Source organism: Triturus cristatus, chromosome 6 (assembly GCF_964204655.1).
Source record: "Triturus cristatus chromosome 6, aTriCri1.1, whole genome shotgun sequence".
Taxonomy (NCBI): domain Eukaryota; kingdom Metazoa; phylum Chordata; class Amphibia; order Caudata; family Salamandridae; genus Triturus; species Triturus cristatus.
Window position 1 is genome coordinate 1,145,684,271 of NC_140589.1, and position 18,036 is coordinate 1,145,702,306.

An 18,036-nucleotide genomic window follows, 5' to 3' on the forward strand; every position below is an offset into this window, starting at 1 on the left:
ATATATCAAAAAGCTGTGTGAGAAAAAATTCTTTACAATAAAGTTCATTGTGAAAATTGAAAAAAAGATACAAAGGTAAATTGCTGTTTGCTTGAATATATTGAAATACTCAAATATCGATGTACTGTTAATGTCACAATTCATCTAATGTATTACATACATTACAGTAGCCTTAAATGAAATACAATGTTACATAACAAGTCCCAATGCATTTCGGGTTAAACCCTTCATCAGGGGGTTAGTGAAATCACTGTAAGTTGTGTACACTGTTCTTTTTGTTTCGTTTAGTTGACCTCCTGCGGGAACTACAACAAAAAGCACATATTGTGCAGTTAGCTAAGATCGGAGTACATATTTGGATAAATAGAATTTGCACTTGAGAAAAGAGAAAGTTAATGACCCTGGATGCCGATAGTTGTAGGAGATAAACAGTATTAATACTGTTAAGAATCACCGAAAGGTGTATGAAAAAACATAAAAGTGTGCGAGAGGTAAAGATAAGTAAAAATAAGGTGGCTAAGCAAACGTCCTAATGGATGGTTGTCCGCTTACCATAATGGAGACGAGCCTTGTAAAATACGAAGTGCTCAAAAGGTTCTTTATTCTTCATAAACCTCCCTTCACATGGCCCACGCACACGCTCTCCTGAGCCTGCTAATGCCGGAAGCACCTTTGAATAAACACAGACCTTTTTCGAAGGTGAGACGCAGCAATGAATTCTAGCCATGCAGCCTTAGGCAGCGAATTTTAATTAACCTCGCAGTGTACGAGTCACTTCTGGTGCTTGTGTTACAGGCATGGTTCGCGTAAATCACGGTGGAGTTGTGTTACGTTTTATGACACCTAACAACGGCAACGGGTGAGTTTTCACAACATTATGTAGTTCTCTAGGATGTTAGATAACACGGGCATGCTGTACTTGGCGGCAATAGCTTACAGTTTATATTTTGTCTACAGATGGTTCCTTAACCAACCTTTTGAGCACTTCGTATTTTACAAGGCTCGTCTCCATTATGGTAAGCGGACAACCATCCATTAGGACGTTTGCTTAGCCACCTTATTTTTACCTATCTTTACCTCTCGCACACTTTTATGTTTTTTCATACACCTTTCGGTGATTCTTAACAGTATTAATACTGTTTATCTCCTACAACTATCGGCATCCAGGGTCATTAACTTTCTCTTTTCTCGAGTGCAAATTCTATTTATCCAAATATGTACTCCGATCTTAGCTAACTGCACAATATGTGCTTTTTGTTGTAGTTCCCGCAGGAGGTCAACTAAACGAAACAAAAAGAACAGTGCACACAACTTACAGTGATTTCACTAACCCCCTGACAAAGGGTTTAACCCGAAATGCATTGGGACTTGTTATGTAACATTGTATTTGATTTAAGGCTACTGTAATGTATGTAATACATTAGATGAATTGTGACATTAACAGTACATCGATATTTGAGTATTTCAATATATTCAAGCAAACAGCAATTTACCTTTGTATCTTTTTTTCAATTTTCACAATGAACTTTATTGTAAAGAATTTTTTCTCACACAGCTTTTTGATATATGTTGCACCTTGTGTTTAAATTTGAAGAGACCTTTCGGTCCCAGCTGTGATTCACGTAGGAACTGGTTGTACCAGAACCTCTCTCATTTCAATTTGACAGGGACACATCCCTGAATAGTCAGAGTGAGACATATGGGTTGCTTGCTACCCTATTCATCAATGAGCTATCTTAGGCCTGTGGATTGCACAAGACAGACCTTGTGAGAAGGGTGTGAGATTGAAAGATCATGTCCCTAAATGTGACCTCCATGACACAGTGAGCCATTAACAGGACAAGGACATTGAGGGGTGTGCAGTGTTGGACACAGTAAGTCTGTCCCAACACATCATTTACAATGTAATGTATGTCTTGCTCCCTCACAAACTGCATCGCAGTTGTGGGCCTTCTTCACATTGCTTTCTGTGCTGGCATTCTGCATGTGTATGAGATGGCCAGGTACTGTGTCCATCCTCATACCTGCATGCATTTAGGTATGATTATCTCATGCTAATGTGCTACATGTCATGCTGCATTGTCTCAGCTAAACATATCTGAATAGCTGTGCTCCGTGTGTGCATGCTTCTGTACTGAGAGACAGTGGTACAAAACCCAGTGTCACTGAAATTTCCTCCTCTTGTCTCCCATGCCAGCAGCTCAAAGTCCACCAGCGTAAGGCCATATGGAGGGCCATTGCACGCAAGGTGCGGACTCTGGGTATCTCCAACCGACAGCACACACAATGTCACAAGAGGTGGGATGACATCTGCTGGCTGAGCAAAAATGTGGCAGAGATGACCCTGGGGCTGCTCCCTCGGAGTGGCAGGTTGGCGCGCAGGAGCATGACACCACTAATTGCCCGCATCTTGGAAGTGACCCAGCCAGAGCTGGATGGACGTTTGAGGGCCCATCAGCATCAAGTTGGGGATGAGTATTCTGGGAAGGGTGACTTTGGGTTCGAGTGACTACATGTATTCCAACGCTGAACCAGTGCGGAGCTCTTTGATGTTTCTAGTGTGATGCAATGGCTTGTAAGTGGCCTTTGTGTTGGGTGCAGCTGTCATGCATTTTCGCTACATGCACTTTCTCATGTCTTTAATGTAATGGCCCTTGACATTGCATGCAGAGTTGTGGCCTTATGGCATCGGCTGCATTAGGGGAGTCATGGGCATCCCCTGGCAGTGAACGACAGTGTGCATCAGCTAAGTGTGCTTTTGTTGATGTGTGCAATGCCTGACCTCGAAATTGTGAGAACTACACATCTGACATCAATGTGCAACTGTAGTTGTGCACCAAAGCACAACGAGGTGGATGGCAGGAGCTCATGGCCATTGCAAAATGACATTTTTGAGTCTGTTTCTGTGTTGTCCCCTTATGGTGACTCCATATGTGACTGTGACAACATGTTGAAATGTACATCGTTTTCACCTACAGAGACCTAGTTATGCTCACAGGGATCTGTATGTCAGGTTACACAGAGGCACGGGCAAGCTTTTTGGCTGTGTGAACATCACATGGGTCATTAATGCCAAGTGTGCATGTTACCATGCATGTTTTGAGTTTTGAATTAAGGTTGACATGCAGACTGCACAGGGTGCTGTGCAACATGGATGTATCCTCATTGTGTTTTGTGCTTTGTTTGCATATGATGTTTGTGTGTATGGCACTAAACTGAACCTACGTCTCTGTCTCTTGCAGCATCTACTGAGGGCACAGAAGGAAAGAGGACGGACACTAGTGGTGAGGCACCTTGTACAACAGGAGTGCCCTTGAGGAATCACGCCCAGAAACACCAACCTCAATGTCATCTGATGCCAGCGGTGACTCCTCGATGTTGGCGGGCATAGGGAGTGGGAAATCTGCCTCCTCTTCCACCACACATCATCCAGTGCCCACCCTCCCAGCTACTTCCACTAGTGCTACACGTGCTCGCAACAGTAAGAAGGGAAGAGTGTCCTTCCACCCAGGCACTGCTGCACCTGCCCATGTCTACCCTGCTGCCCTCAGTGTTGAGGCTGTGGACCTTTTGCGCCAGCTGTGTGTGGGTAAGACAACTCTCCTGAATGCCTTCTAAGACCATGACTAGAAGTTGGCACAGGTAGTTGCCTTCATGGAGGGCATTCATTCTGACGTGGGTGGGCTACACAGGACTGTCCAGTCTTTGTCCTCCACAGTGACGGCAGCCATTCAGCTGTCACAGGCTCAGAGTCCAGCTTCAGTCCATTCAGCAACCCCACTGCCAGTGGCTACATCTGATGAGAGTGACCACACACCACAGCCCACAGGCTCCAGGTACACCACACACAGCACACAACAGCAGCACCACAAGCGGGTCAGAGCACAGACACCATCCCTCATACAAACAAAAGACACACAGTAGAGCAAAGGCAAAAGCCCTTCAGGTGACACTCAGGGGCATCAAGCCAAGAAGCAGAACTCAGGCTCGCATGCCCCAAAATCTGCCCCATCCAACGACACTCCCATCCCAAAAGAGGCTCCCAAAGACAGTTGCTGTGCGTGCTTTGAAGCTGGTGCCTGCTAAGAGTCCTCAGAAAAAGCCCTCTAAGGCAGATTCACCAACAACCTTAACTCCCACCCACACACATGTAAAGCTGGGACAGGAGGGCAATGTGGGGGGGTTCACCTGGTCAACAGGGGATGAAGGGGAAAAGGCAAGGCCAGGCCAAGCGTACCGTCAGATCCAGCCGATCCCCAGAGGGTGGGCCACCACCCGCACCTGATGCACCTTTGGTGGAGAGTGTACCTGTTGTGCCCGTCCCACTTTCCACTCCTCCAAGACAATTATTACCTATAGAATCCCCAAGAAGTGGAAAGGTAGCCCTCCACATTCTCCCTCACACACTGTGTCTCACGGCAGCATGTCTCTGCCTCCACATGCCACCACGCCACCCGGTCCAAGCAGCCCTCCAGCTCATACAGCCTCTACCTATGCCTCTACCTCAGCTGATCCTCTCACTCCCAGGTCCAATCCTCCAACTGGGCCTGACAATCAGGCACCTCCCAGTTCGACTGAGAGCCAAGTCTGAGGCAAAGTCCCCCTTCCACACCTATCTCTCCCACAGCGGTGCCTGGACTGCCCATTGTTATCTCCCTAGCTGTGTTGCTGACCATGGCAGTGTACGATGTCACCCATTCGCTGTGCAGGTTCTAATGCACACATGTCCCTCCTTTGCACTATGGACTGGCCACTGGCCTTGCTGTTTGTAATTTGGATGCCTATTTCCTGTGCAGGTTCTCATGCACACATGTTCGTCCTTTGAACTATGGACTGGCCACTGGCCTTGCTGTTTGTAATTTGGATGCCTATTCCCTGTGCAGGTTCTCATGCTGAGATATACCTCCTTTGAACTATGGACTGGCCACTGGCCTTGCTCGTGTCTACTTTTGATGCCTATCTGGGTAATATGTAATAAAGACGATTACTCCTGTTGTCTGCTTTGTAAGTGTCCTTGCTAAATAAAACGTTTTATGTATGGGTATGGTTTCATGTGACACATGCTCTATATGCCTCTTTAACATTGCCAATTGCTTGTTTCACTTTTCCAGAGTTTGCCAGAGTTGACAGGCACTTTAGTTCTTCTGGACTCTGAGGCTTAAGGGTGCAATGATGGTTGTTTGTGATGATCTACTGTTATCCTAATAATTCTATGGTCAGGTTTGCTAAATTGTACACATGTCATGTTAGGATGCAATACCAGCAGGGAGGAGAATTCTATCCACAGGATTACATGCGGGCTGGCCAGGGTCCATCATATCTGTGTGATCTTTCTTGATGTGTGAACAGCAGTGTTGATGTGTGGTCATCTTGTGCTGGCCTGTCTTCCGAGTCACATGGGTACATTTGTATGTGTGCACTTGAGTTGTCATGAAGTGTGAAGGGGTGACTTGGTCAGTATTGTTGATGTGTTTGGGCCCCTGCTATGCCAACTGCACACATGTATGACCCAGAAGCTGAGTGCCTGTTTGTTTGAATTGTCAGCCATGTGCTTCAGATTGTGGGCACATGTAGGAGTTGTAGGTTGTGCAGTGTGCAGTGTCTTGGCTTGTCCTTGCACTCCTGGGGGGCACCTACTTGCTGTTGCTGCCAGTTGTGAGTATGCAGAGTGTGTGATTGCCAAGTCCGTTTTGTGTTTTGTTGATCAGCCATGTGTCTTGTTACTGTTTGTGCTCACCGTGCAGACCTTCTCAGCCACACTGCAGTACAAAAGGGGGTGGTGATGGACGGAGAATCAGAACCAATCAAACACTCACACCCAGTCAATAGATCTGGGCTAGATCCATCACCGTTCTTTAGCCCACTCTGCCACCCCAGTTTAGAGATGGCCACATGCAAATCAGTCCGACCCCGTCCCTCATGGGAACAGTCCAGCCCGAACTGCCAAGCCATGCATTCCCGGGCGCAGAAACAAGCTTCCTAGGACCGGTTTCTGGCATTTCAGCCGTCTTCAGCCAGGCTTGCTTGAATCCAGTGGCAAAGTGAGCAAGGGACTCACGTCTGAGCATACCCTGCCAACTTATGGCGAACAAAGCAGTACAAAAGGGGGTGGTGATGGACGGAGAATCAGAACCAATCAAACACTCACACCCAGTCAACAGATCTGGGATAGATCCATCACCGTTCTTTAGCCCACTCTTCCACCCCAGTTTAGACATGGCCACATGCAAATCAGTCCGACCCCGTCCCTCATGGGAACAGTCCAGCCCGAACTGCCAAGCCATGCCTTCCCTGGACTGGAAACAAGCTTCCTAGGACCGGTTTCTGGCATTTCAGCCGTCTTCAGCCAGGCTTGCTTGAATCCAGTCGCAAAGTGAGCAAGGGACTCACGTCTGAGCATACCCTGCCAACTAATGGCGAACAAAGCAGTACCCCTTTTGTACCGCTTTGTTCGCCATAAGTTGGCAGGGTATGGTCAGACGTGAGTCCCTTGCTCACTTTGACACTGGATTCAAGCAAGCCTGGCTGAAGACGGCTGAAATGCCAGAAACCGGTCCTAGGAAGCTTGTTTCCGGTCCAGGGAAGACATGGCTTGGCAGTTCGGGCTGGACTGTTCCCATGAGGCACAGGGTCAGACTGATTTGCATATGGCCATGTCTGAACTGGGGTGGCAGAGTGGGCTAAAGAACGGTGATGGATCAAACCCAGATCTGTTGACTGGGTGTGAGTGTTTGATTGGTTCTGATGCTCAGTCCATCACCACCCCCTTTTGTACCGCTTCTCAGCCACACTGACATTATTTGTGAGTTTTCTCATGCATTGCTGTCACTTGACCCATTTTTGGCTCCAGTATGGTATGTGGGATGTGGAGTCATACCATCCCCTATTGTGTGCTTCTGATGCCTACCCATTGTGAGTGACTCCTCTATGTGTTTGTGTACAGTACACTCCTGACCTGTCTACTACTGACGTACACACCACTTCAATCTCATGTCACCTACACCTTGGCTTGCCAGTGTGTGAGCCTCCCCACCACTTCATTTGTTAATCTATGCTTTGCGGTGCTGATCTGTACACAGGACCAATGTGCCACTCAGGACAGTATCCCAATTAGTTATGTGTGATTTGCTTGTACTGGTTTACAGTCATGGTTGCTCATGAGCAGTGCAAATGTATGTGCTGCACAGTCCTCTGGTCATGTTGTTTGCAACTGGGTGTCCCTGAGTTGTGCATCTGTGGATGTTGGGTAAGCTGTATGTGTGTTTGCTGAGGTACTGCTACCCTTCCTGAGTGTGATGTTGTCTGTGTGTTATGCTGATTTGTGTTGTGTAAGTACATGGTGTGGCACTGAGATGTGTGTGCTACTGATTTGGTTGGTGTGCACACACTGCTTGGCCTGCATGCAGTGCTGTCAGTGTATGTTGCCTTGTACTTGCATGGTGTGCATCCCCCTGATGTCCAGCTGAGTTTGCTATGTGATGGATTGGCATGTGCATCTGTTATATTTTTGTTGTGGATGTATGCAGTGTCTGGCCTGTGTTGGTTCTTTCTGCTGACAGATTATCTTTGTGTGTGATGTTCTATTTGTATGACATTGTGTGTGAGTAGTTTGTGCATAGTGATACATTCTGATGTGTGTTGCAAGTGTAGTGTGCATTACTTGTGTGTCTGTCACATGCAGCAAAGTGTATTCTTTTTACTGGGCTTGTTTTGAGTGCACAATAGTGCTATGTCCTCCTGCATTTGACCTGTCACTTGTCAGGATTGTACATGTGCATGTGTGTGGTACACTATGGCACCATGTTGACTTGATGGGTGGTGTGGTATATCTGTCGGTGTTAGCTTACTGTCCCATTGATCCCAGTTTGTGTTCACGATTGTTTTGAGATGATGCAATTCTTGTTTGTGTTGGGGTATGGTGTATGTGCATTGGTCCTGAGTGACAATGTTGTGTACTCCTGTTCTGTCTGGGGTCCCACTGCCTTTCCAATGTTTGGGTGGCCATATGTGGGCTTGTTGGACTTCTGTGTATGTTTGTGAGGTTTGTGTTTGGCTATTGTTTTTGTGTCAGCATTGGGTCAGGAATCCCTGAGAGTGTGTGTGATGTTTGTGGATGCACCCCAGGGAGTGTGGTTGGTTGTCAGTGAACTCACAGGACATCATTTGCACCATTCTGTATGTTTAACACTGATGTTGAGTGCTGCAGGTGTGAGGTGGGTAGAGGAGGGGTATGTGTGAAGGTCCAACTTGTGTTTGACAGTCAGGGAGTGTGAGAATGAGCCATGTGTGTTGTGCTGATGACATACACAATGTCAAGGAAGTCGACATAGATGTGTGGCTGGTCACTGTTTGACATCAGACACTTCCTATCATTCCTGTGCTCTATGCATGTCGTACCTTGATGTCTCCCTTAGTTGTTGTATGGAGGTCACTTTGTGGTTTAATTTCATCCACTCTGCCCCCTATGTCTGATTTGATAGCCTAAGGGTGGTGTGATATGTTCCTTCTCTTGCATGTGATGTACACATGCTTTGTGGCTTGTTCCATGGCTTTCCAGCACTGCCCACTTCAGTTTTGGCTAGCCCATTTATTGTCCTCCATTGCTGCTGACATCTGGTATGTGTATGTTCCTGTGTGTCAGTGTGGGGTGTGTCTGAGTGACTTAACAGGCAGTGTGGACAGTTCAATGGATGTTCATATGCAGTGTGAGGCTTCATTTTTTGATTATACTCAGTTTGCTTGACATGAGTGGAAGGTAGGTGTGAGGAGGAGGGATGACCTGCCCCTGAGCTTCTGTGAAGGGTGTTCCTCTTCACCCCCACCTTCTAAGAAAGGCTCCCTGGTTGTTTGGTGTGTGAGGTGCATGGGCCTGGCAACACCTGGAAGATGAATTTTGCAGGGGGGGCACAGGAGGAGCACACAGCATGTCCCCAAATGGGTGTGGGGAGCGTAGTGTGTGCAGGGTGGAAGTGGGGCCGTGTAAATCTTTGTGGACTGCCCATGCCTGGTGCCGGCCCTGCCTACTAAATTGTGCTCAGGTTTTCCCGCGTCTGCACTGCTGCGGTGACGTGACCGGGACATTGCAGTGATTTCACGGTTGATGGGTGACCCGGATGCGCTGGGGTAATTTTCTTAAAGGTAGGACATGTGTGGGTACTCTATTGGCTCCCACCGCCGATGTAGCTGGTGCGTATTTATGGCAGTTCACGTCACACCGCGGCGGACGGGAAATGGGCTATGTTTGCCCATTGTAATATGGCGGGTGCGAAGACCACTGCTGGAGTGCGGAAAAATACATATTCCACCAGCACCATGTTTGTGCCTCCGTCCACCATCCTAATGAGTCCCTAAGTCGGATTAGTAAGCAAGAAAGTATGATTCCTCTGCTGAAGGTAGTTTCTAACCTTGGTGTGGCTTCACAATTAACAATTTGAAAGTTAGAAATCTAGGAATCAGAGACTTATTCATAAGACTTGGGTAGATTTCTGTGGATTTACAGAAATCCTCAGCCATATATGGAAATCTCGACAAGAGGTCGATTTTGAGTTGCACTCATCCCTTTGCCTTACTTCTGCCAGTATTTCTCAGGGTAAACATTCTACCATAGAAATGACTAATTATGCTTTTTGTATTTTTCCCCGTTTTAAAAATCCTCTTTTCGATCCCATGAAATATATGTGTGTTTTGTTACACCAAAATTCGTATTTTTATGTTAGGCTCGTTTAGTACAAAGTGCAGTTATATTAACTGAGTCGGGAAAATCATTGGATTATCAATGTGAATGGCCAAAAAGTTGACAGATGATCACTAATCCCAATCAGGCATTCTCCACCTTTCAATTGAGACCACCCGTGTTCCTGTTCTTCCCCCTATATGGAGTATTTCAGCACAGCGTGCATTATTTAAGTGGTATTAAGTTATATCTCTGGGTGTAAAATTCCACAGTCCCTGGATCCTCATTCCGTATTTCAGAATTTTCAATCTGTGACTCAATATTTCGTTTTTCTTGCACCTATGTTGAAATTAGGAGTGAAAATAAATATGGTAAATCACGGCATATATGAGTTAAAAACGCTAATAATTTTATGAGAAAAGTTAACATTTCCCAAGAAAGTCATGAGAAATCAAGGGTTACAAAATACAGTGAAAACTGATCCATTGAATGACTCTCAATAAAGAATGAGACTGCATCAAAATTCCCATTAGCTTTAGGACTTTAGGAATACCAGATATTAGCCAAATCTTTCTAAATCCAATGCACTTTGATCTATGTTTGTATGAATTATGCTTTAAGATGTTTTAAAAGGCAGTGTGGGTGCATCCAAAATAACAAGCTTGGTTCTCATTTGTGTGTGCACCCAGTCAGGGGAGATATGTCCTCTTTTTGTTTTATTTCTTATTATTTCCATTACCTGACATTATAGATCTTGCACCCTCACCATTTTCAATTTATTGTTTCTCATAACAGTTCCCCTCATTTTAAGCTCACCCAGCAGCCCAGCATGAGAGCACCACCTGTGGTGCAGACCTACAGTTCCAAATGGATGATAATGAGAATAAAACTCTAAGTTAGCAGGGGTGAGGTGGAGGTGGATAGCGTAGTGGGACACCTCCCTGGAGGGTGGGTTGAGTGGGGTGGGGAAGGGAGTGGAAATTAAAACAGATAAAAGAGCAGAAGCAGGGGCACTAGTGCATAATTTTTTCTTTTTAAGAAACTCAGGATGGGAAATGTTCATAGTTGTTGTATACAGTTTGTTTTTTTATATAAGTTGCTATGAAGAGTACTTGTGATACTGTTTCCATCAATGTCAATTGGATATTGAATAAATCCAAATATGGAGGCTTAATAAGGTGGCTGGTGTCCTCCTCCCCTCAGGTTCTATTTTTTCAGGAGACACACTGTTATATGTAGTATTCATAATTGTTACTTTATTCACATGTACCTTTAAGTATTAGAATGTCATAGAGTTAGTGATTCTAGAGTTTAGAATGAAAGTTTTGTAAGTAGGTATTCAGACCTGTAACTTGTGCATGGATAGTCGTGGGTTTATTTACCTCTGAAATAAAATCTCATCTTTTGACCTAATGAAGCCTTTTGGATTACATCTACTTCAAAGACACTTGTAACAGACTTGCTACAATTATTGGCGACGATTTGAAGAATTTTCGAGGGACCCACTGACCTGTTGTTTAAAAAAAAAAAAAAAAAGAGTTCATCGAACGAGTTGGTTTACAAGAGGAAAAAGACTTATCTACAAGCGGCATTTCCGTGAGTGTTATCTCTATTTATCCGAAGAGAGCGAAACGAACTGACTGTGTTCGGCGCTTAGGTGGAAATGACTTTATTTATGGCAACTTCAATATTTACTTAAAAACGGTGTTTGAAGGTGAAGATTTGATTTGAATGTAATTAAGGCAGCTGTGTGCGTTAGAGTTTTGACACGGATACGCTTCTTCGCTAGTGCAGAATCTCTAAGCACTGTTCAGTTCGAATCAAAACAAGCTTCGTACCTGGTTTGCAGTTTCACCGTTGCAACCCGCTGACTTTCAATTTCTTCACCGTTCTTCGATGTGCGTGTCACGAAGCGTGTAGTGACGCGTCCTTCTCCCAATGCGTATCTAGTCATCACGTTCAATCGTCACTACGTTTGATCACGCACAGGCGGCCATCTTCAAAAAGCATTTTACTCGCGTTAATAATAGAAATGCAGTCTGGATGGTTTTCGTAACGGTGATCAAGTATATGTTTTTTGTCTACATCGTTCTCAAGCACCATTCTCACCACGCGGAATTGCCACTGCACTGAGTTGGAAATCTACCAAAGTACTATTTCAAACTGATTTTTTTTTGGGGGGGGGGTTTCTCGAATTTGATTGACGCATGCTTATGAATTTTACTGGTGGTGACTTATAAAGTTCATTTCTTTAATTATTTTAGCGTGTATGCTTATGTTGCATCATTCAAATGTAACTCCCTTGTAGTTTGGTTAATACTAATAAGTATCTGTTGTTTCAAGAATATTGTTTTAATTCAGTCATTACTATCAAACATTGAATATTCCATACACAAGTAAACCATGTCTGCCTCATCCAACAATTTGATGCAGCCACCACCTTTTCTTCCCAATCCAGGTAAACCACTTATGCCATGGCATAGATGGTTTAGAATCTTTGACAATTATCTAGAAGCTATTGATGCTACAAAGTATTCTGCTGCAAGGAAAAAAGCACTTCTGTTCAACCATTTAGGCAATGCTGGGCAAGATGTGTTTGATAACTTGCCCGTAGTTCCAGCTCCGTCCCGTGATGAAGGTTGGAACGTGTATGATGAGGCTTTGGCTAGATTAGGTAAACAATATGTAGATGAACCTTCTGTTATGGTGGAACGTCATTTGTTTTTTAAGCGTAAACAAACACAAGAAGAATCCATTGAGGATTATTTAGCTGTTTTAAGAGTTTTAGCAGCGAAATGTCAATTTGTTTCTCACTTAGATACATATCTGCGTGACCAGTTAGTTTTCAATTGCCACAACAAGAAAATACAAGAACGTATTCTTACATGTAAGAATCCTTCTTTGGATGAGGTTATGGATATTGCGAGAAGCATTGAATGGTCGGTAGTCTCGTCCAAAATTTTAACACAAGATCCCACCAGTAAAGCAGGGTCTAATGTAATGCAGGTCGATCCTAATTCGACCAACAATGAAACAAGTATACGTGCTGTTTCCACAAAAGTAAAAATTAATAGTTCAGTAGAAAAGAAGGGTTTATGTTATAGATGTGGTTCAAAGTATCATATGGGGAATTATGCTAATTGTCCTGCACAAGGGAAAATGTGTAATACATGTAAGAAGATTGGCCATTTTTACACTGTATGCAGATCTACCAAACATAAAAGTAAAATTAATTCTGTTAACATTGAACAGGATGAGCTCTGCAGTGCTATGAATAATATGGTATCTACTATTGAGATAAATACTTTGCGGAGCGACATAAGAAAATGTAAAGGCCCTTTATGCAGTGTCGCTTTTGGTCCTATTGATGTGAATGTCATGGCCGATTCAGGATCTCCCATCACAATTTTAGATGAGAAAACCTTTTATACATTTTGGTCTAAAATTCTTCTTAAGCCTACAGACGTCAACCCTAAAGCATTTGGTGGGTTTGACATTACCATGAGAGGATATTTTTCGGATGCTATAACATTCAAAGGGAGGGAAATTTACACAAAAATGTATGTCGCTATGAACGGCAGAGACATTTTAAGTTGGCAGGATCAAGCAGACCTTGGTATCATTTTAAAACCTGGACACGCAGAACCTGTTTCTTTGGGTGACTTACCAATTTCAACAGTTGTGCCTAGCAATGATATTGAAAAGTACAATGTAGGTGATGTATCCAATATATTGTCAAAATATTCTAGTGCGTTTTCAGATAAGATAGGTTTAGTTAAAAATTTCCATCACACTATAAACTTAAGATGAATGCGGTCCCAATTGTTCAAAAATGTAGACCTGTTCCTTTGTCTGCTAGGGAGTATTTAAAGAAAACACTGAATGATTTATGTGCACAAGACATTATAACACCTGTTGAATCATCAGAATGGGTTTCTGCTGCTGTAGTAGCTCGCAAATGTTCTGGTGAGATCCGCTTATGCGCAGACTTGAGAGTCCTAAATCGCAATATTGTAGTGGATTGCCATCCTCTTCCCAGAATTCAAGAGATGTTAGCGAATCTAGGTGGTAGCAAATTCTTTAGCACGATTGATCTAAAATCTGCTTACCATCAAATCCCACTTTCTAAAGAATCTCAATCTTTAACCACCTTTGTTACACCTTTTGGTGTTTTTATGTATAAACGTATGCCGTTTGGTTTAGCTTCGGCGGCCAGTGTATTCCAACGCTTAATGGATAAAATGTTTGCTGGTATAGAAGGGATTCAGGCATTTCAGGACGATATTTTAATTCACACCTACAATGGAATCACATTATTCACTACTTGACAAAGTTCTACATAAACTTGAGGATGTAGGTATGACCATTAACAAAAACAAGTGCAAATGTGTTACTCTAGATGTAGACTACCTGGGGCATAATATTTCTGTTAATGGCATTAAACCAAAATCATCTCTGGTCAATGCCATCAAAGAAGCTCCAAGACCACATGACAAGGACGCATTGAGAGCTTTTTTGGGACTCAGTGAATACTATGCTCGTTTTGTGCAAAATTATGCTATCATTGTACAACCTCTGAGAGATTTGCTAAAGGAAAATGCGAAATTTATCTGGTCTGATGAAACTCAATTATCTTTTGATACAGTCAAAAAACTAATTTTGGAGGCGCCAGCTATTAGAGCCTTTTCTCATGGTCACAGTTGTATTGTTACGGTGGATGCCAGCTCAAAAGGTCTAGGTGCAGTTTTAAGCCAGATAGTGGAGGGTAAGGAGTACACCATAGCATTTGCTTCAAGAACTTTAAATAGTGCTGAGTCGAATTATAGCACTATAGAGCGTGAAGCTCTGGCATGTTGTTGGGCTGTAGAAAAGTTTAAAATGTACATTTGGGGTGCAAGATTTCAACTTTTTATGGATCATAAGCCATTAATATACATGTTAGGTGATAGAAACTCAAACAAAGCCTCCTCTCGCTTGATTAGATCACTTGCTAGGTTACAAGAATTTCACTTTGATATTAAATACATTCCAGGAGGTAGAAATGTTAGGGCAGACTGTCTGTCTCGGATTCCGTTGGAAAATGAGGTCACGGATCTTGACAGCAATAGTGATTCTGATGTTGTTTTTACTATTAATGATGTCACACAAATGAGTAAATTATCGGAAGAGGAATGGATTGAGTGTGCTTGGAAAGATTCTTGTCTGGAAAGAGTGAAGAAATTCTTGGTTCAAGGATGGCCATGTGATAGAAGTTTATCTATGCTAGACAAATGTTTCTCGCAAGTTGCGGCTGAGCTTTCAATTGTCAATGATATTTTACTAAGAGATGATAAAATAGTACCACCTGAGTGTTTAAGGAGTAAAATCATAGTTCTTGCCCATGACGGACATTTGGGAATTTCCAGTACAGTAAGGAAAATTAAGGACGTGTATTGGTGGCCAGGCATAGACAGTCAAGTTAAGGCATTCATTGATAAATGTCCTGAATGTTTATGTTCTGATAAACACTGGCGTACTTCCACCTCTCCTTTATGTCCTGTTGATTGGCCTAGTGGGCCATGGCAGAAGTTAGGTTTGGATTTCTCCGGTCCTTTTAATATACTAGGTAGTGACTGTAAATTTTTGATTGTTATTATTGCCTACTTCTCAAAGTGGTTGTATTTTTCATTTTCAAGAGTTCAGATTCAAAATCAGCTATTTCTTTTTTGCAGCGTTTGTTCTTGATTGAAGGGCTTCCTTCTGAAATTGTAACTGATAATGGCACCCGCTTTACTTCAAATGATTTTGAAATTTTTTTAAATGAGGTTTCTATTAAGCACATTTTGGTACCACTATATAGTCCTCCCTCAAATGGTTTGGTTGAAAGAGCCAACAAAATGTTGAAAGAAGGCGTACAAACTGCTATAAATAGTGGTTTAGATGTGTACAAGTATATCCGTGATAAGATATGGAGCTACAATGTTACTTCACATTCGACCACAAATATTTCTCCTTATATGTTATTGAGAGGAAGGAAACCTGTTTCTATGTTTAGTCCATCATGGCTGAAAGGAAAATTAGAACAATGTAATTATCAGCAAAAAGTTAGGGCATATGTAAGACAAAAACAACAGTCCTACAAAGCCAATTATGATGCAAGAAAACATGTTAAAGTTACTTCCTTAGTTCCTGGTGATTGGGTCCTCATAAAGAAACCCATTAAGGTCGGGAAAGGTCAATCAAAATACTCTGAGCCAGCCAAAATTATAAAGGTCTCCAAAATGGCTGTCATGCTACAAGATCGGGGATGGTGGAATCGTAATGCGGTAGTTAAACTCAAAGAAGAACAAGCAAAGATTATTTGTGATAAAATGAGATCTCAATGTAAATATTCAGATCATTCAGATTGGTTCAATCTGGGTGATCTGGATTGTAAGGGTGACAAAGTAGTTATGTCTTCGCATGATTCTATTCCATTGCTAAATGAGGGAGAATGTGACAATAATTTCATGTCTACTCGTCTTAGTAATAGAGTTGTTCCAGAGAATAGTGGAGGATCAGGTGACAACAAGAGTGTGAGGCATAGTTCTAGGATGAGAGCTCCACCAATTCGAAATGAAGACTTTGTTTACTATTAATGTATAGTCATGTTCGCTTATGTGTAACTTGGTTTGTTTTATTATGTGGGAAAGGGGGATGTGTTATATGTAGTATTCATAATTGTTACTTTATTCACATGTACCTTTAAGTATTATAATGTCATAGAGTTAGTGAATCTAGAGTTTAGAAGGAAAGTTTTGTAAGTAGGTATTCAGACCTGTAACTTGTGCATGGATAGTCTTGGGTTTATTTACCTCTGAAATAAAATCTAATCTTTTGACCTAATGAAGCCTTTTGGATTACATCTACTTCAAAGACACTTGTAACAGACTTGCTACACACACTTAAAAACCAACTACCCCAAGCTGTATGTTCCTAGGTTTTTTTTGCATGTCTTTTTTGCTTCAGCCGGGTTGGCCAAAAGGGGTGTCGCTATATATTTTTGCCGCAGTCTTCCATGGGAATTCGGTCAAATTCGGAGAGATCCATTGGGACGCTGGTTGTGGGTCGAGGCTAGATTAAATGGGATAAATCTAAATTTTATAAATTATTATGGGCCGATAGTAGACAATTCTACATCCTTAAAAAAGATTGCGGAGCTTCTCAGGGGTACCCCGGGACAAATAATTCTTGGTGGCGATTTTAATTTTATTCAGGATCTCAAAAAAGATACGTCAAATAAAAATAAAAAAGAATTGAAACCCCAAACAAAGAAGGTTTTGGAAGCCATAAGGCAGGAACATTTATTAGTTGATCAATGGCGTAAATCTAACCCCAGCTTAATGAAATTCACTTGCTATTCTAAACAATTTCATACGACCTCCCGGATTGATTTTTTTCTTACTTCGCGCTCTTTGAAAATATTAGATACCACGATAGGGGTTAACCCATTTTCGGATCATTCCCTTATTTCGTTTAAAGCTGGAAATTGAAGGGGGGATTAAGACGGAATCCAGGTGGCAGATGGATCGTCTATTCCTGCAAGATCCTAATTGGGTTACCCAAACTAAAAAGTGGACATTGGAGTTTTTTAGCATAAATGAAGAGACAACAGATATTTTTTCAGTATGGGGTGGGTTTAAGGCAGCTATGCGGGGGCAGTTAATTGCCCGTTCAGCTGCTTTGTCGAGAAAAAGGCGGATAAAGATTAACCAACTCCAACAGGCTTTAAATGATGCCATGAGTTTAAAAGACGTTCAGCCACAGGGGAGTCGAGATGTTGCTATTCAGCTAGAAAAAGCAAAATTAGCCCTTAAAGAATTTTTTTTAATTGAAGAAATTAATAGTTCTAAAACTTTTCAGCAGAAAGTTTATGAGGAGAGCCAAATTGTGGTAAAAATGTTAGCAGGGCAGACAAAATCAAAGCAGGAAAACGCCTTCATCTCTGAAATTATTGACCCTAAGACTCAATACATCAGCAGAGAGAAGGGTGATATTGCTCAAGTATTTTTGGAACATTATGCTCAGTTGTATTCTACAAAGTATGTGGTAGGCTTAGATCTTATCCGTAAATACTTTGATGAAGTTAATGTTCCGATTTTGTCTGACCCAATGGTAGATCAACTTGAACATGAAATGGTGGTGGTAGAAATTGCGGACACAATTAAATCAATAGCAGGGGCGAAGGCCTGTGGAACGGATGGGTTCCCGATTGAATTTTATAAAACTTTTGTGAACGAATTGACTCCCTTTTTGGCAAAACTATTTAATGCTGTTAGAATGGGTGGTAATGTTCCTCCGAGTTTTAAGGAGTCCATCATTGTTAGTTTTGTCAAAAAGGGGAA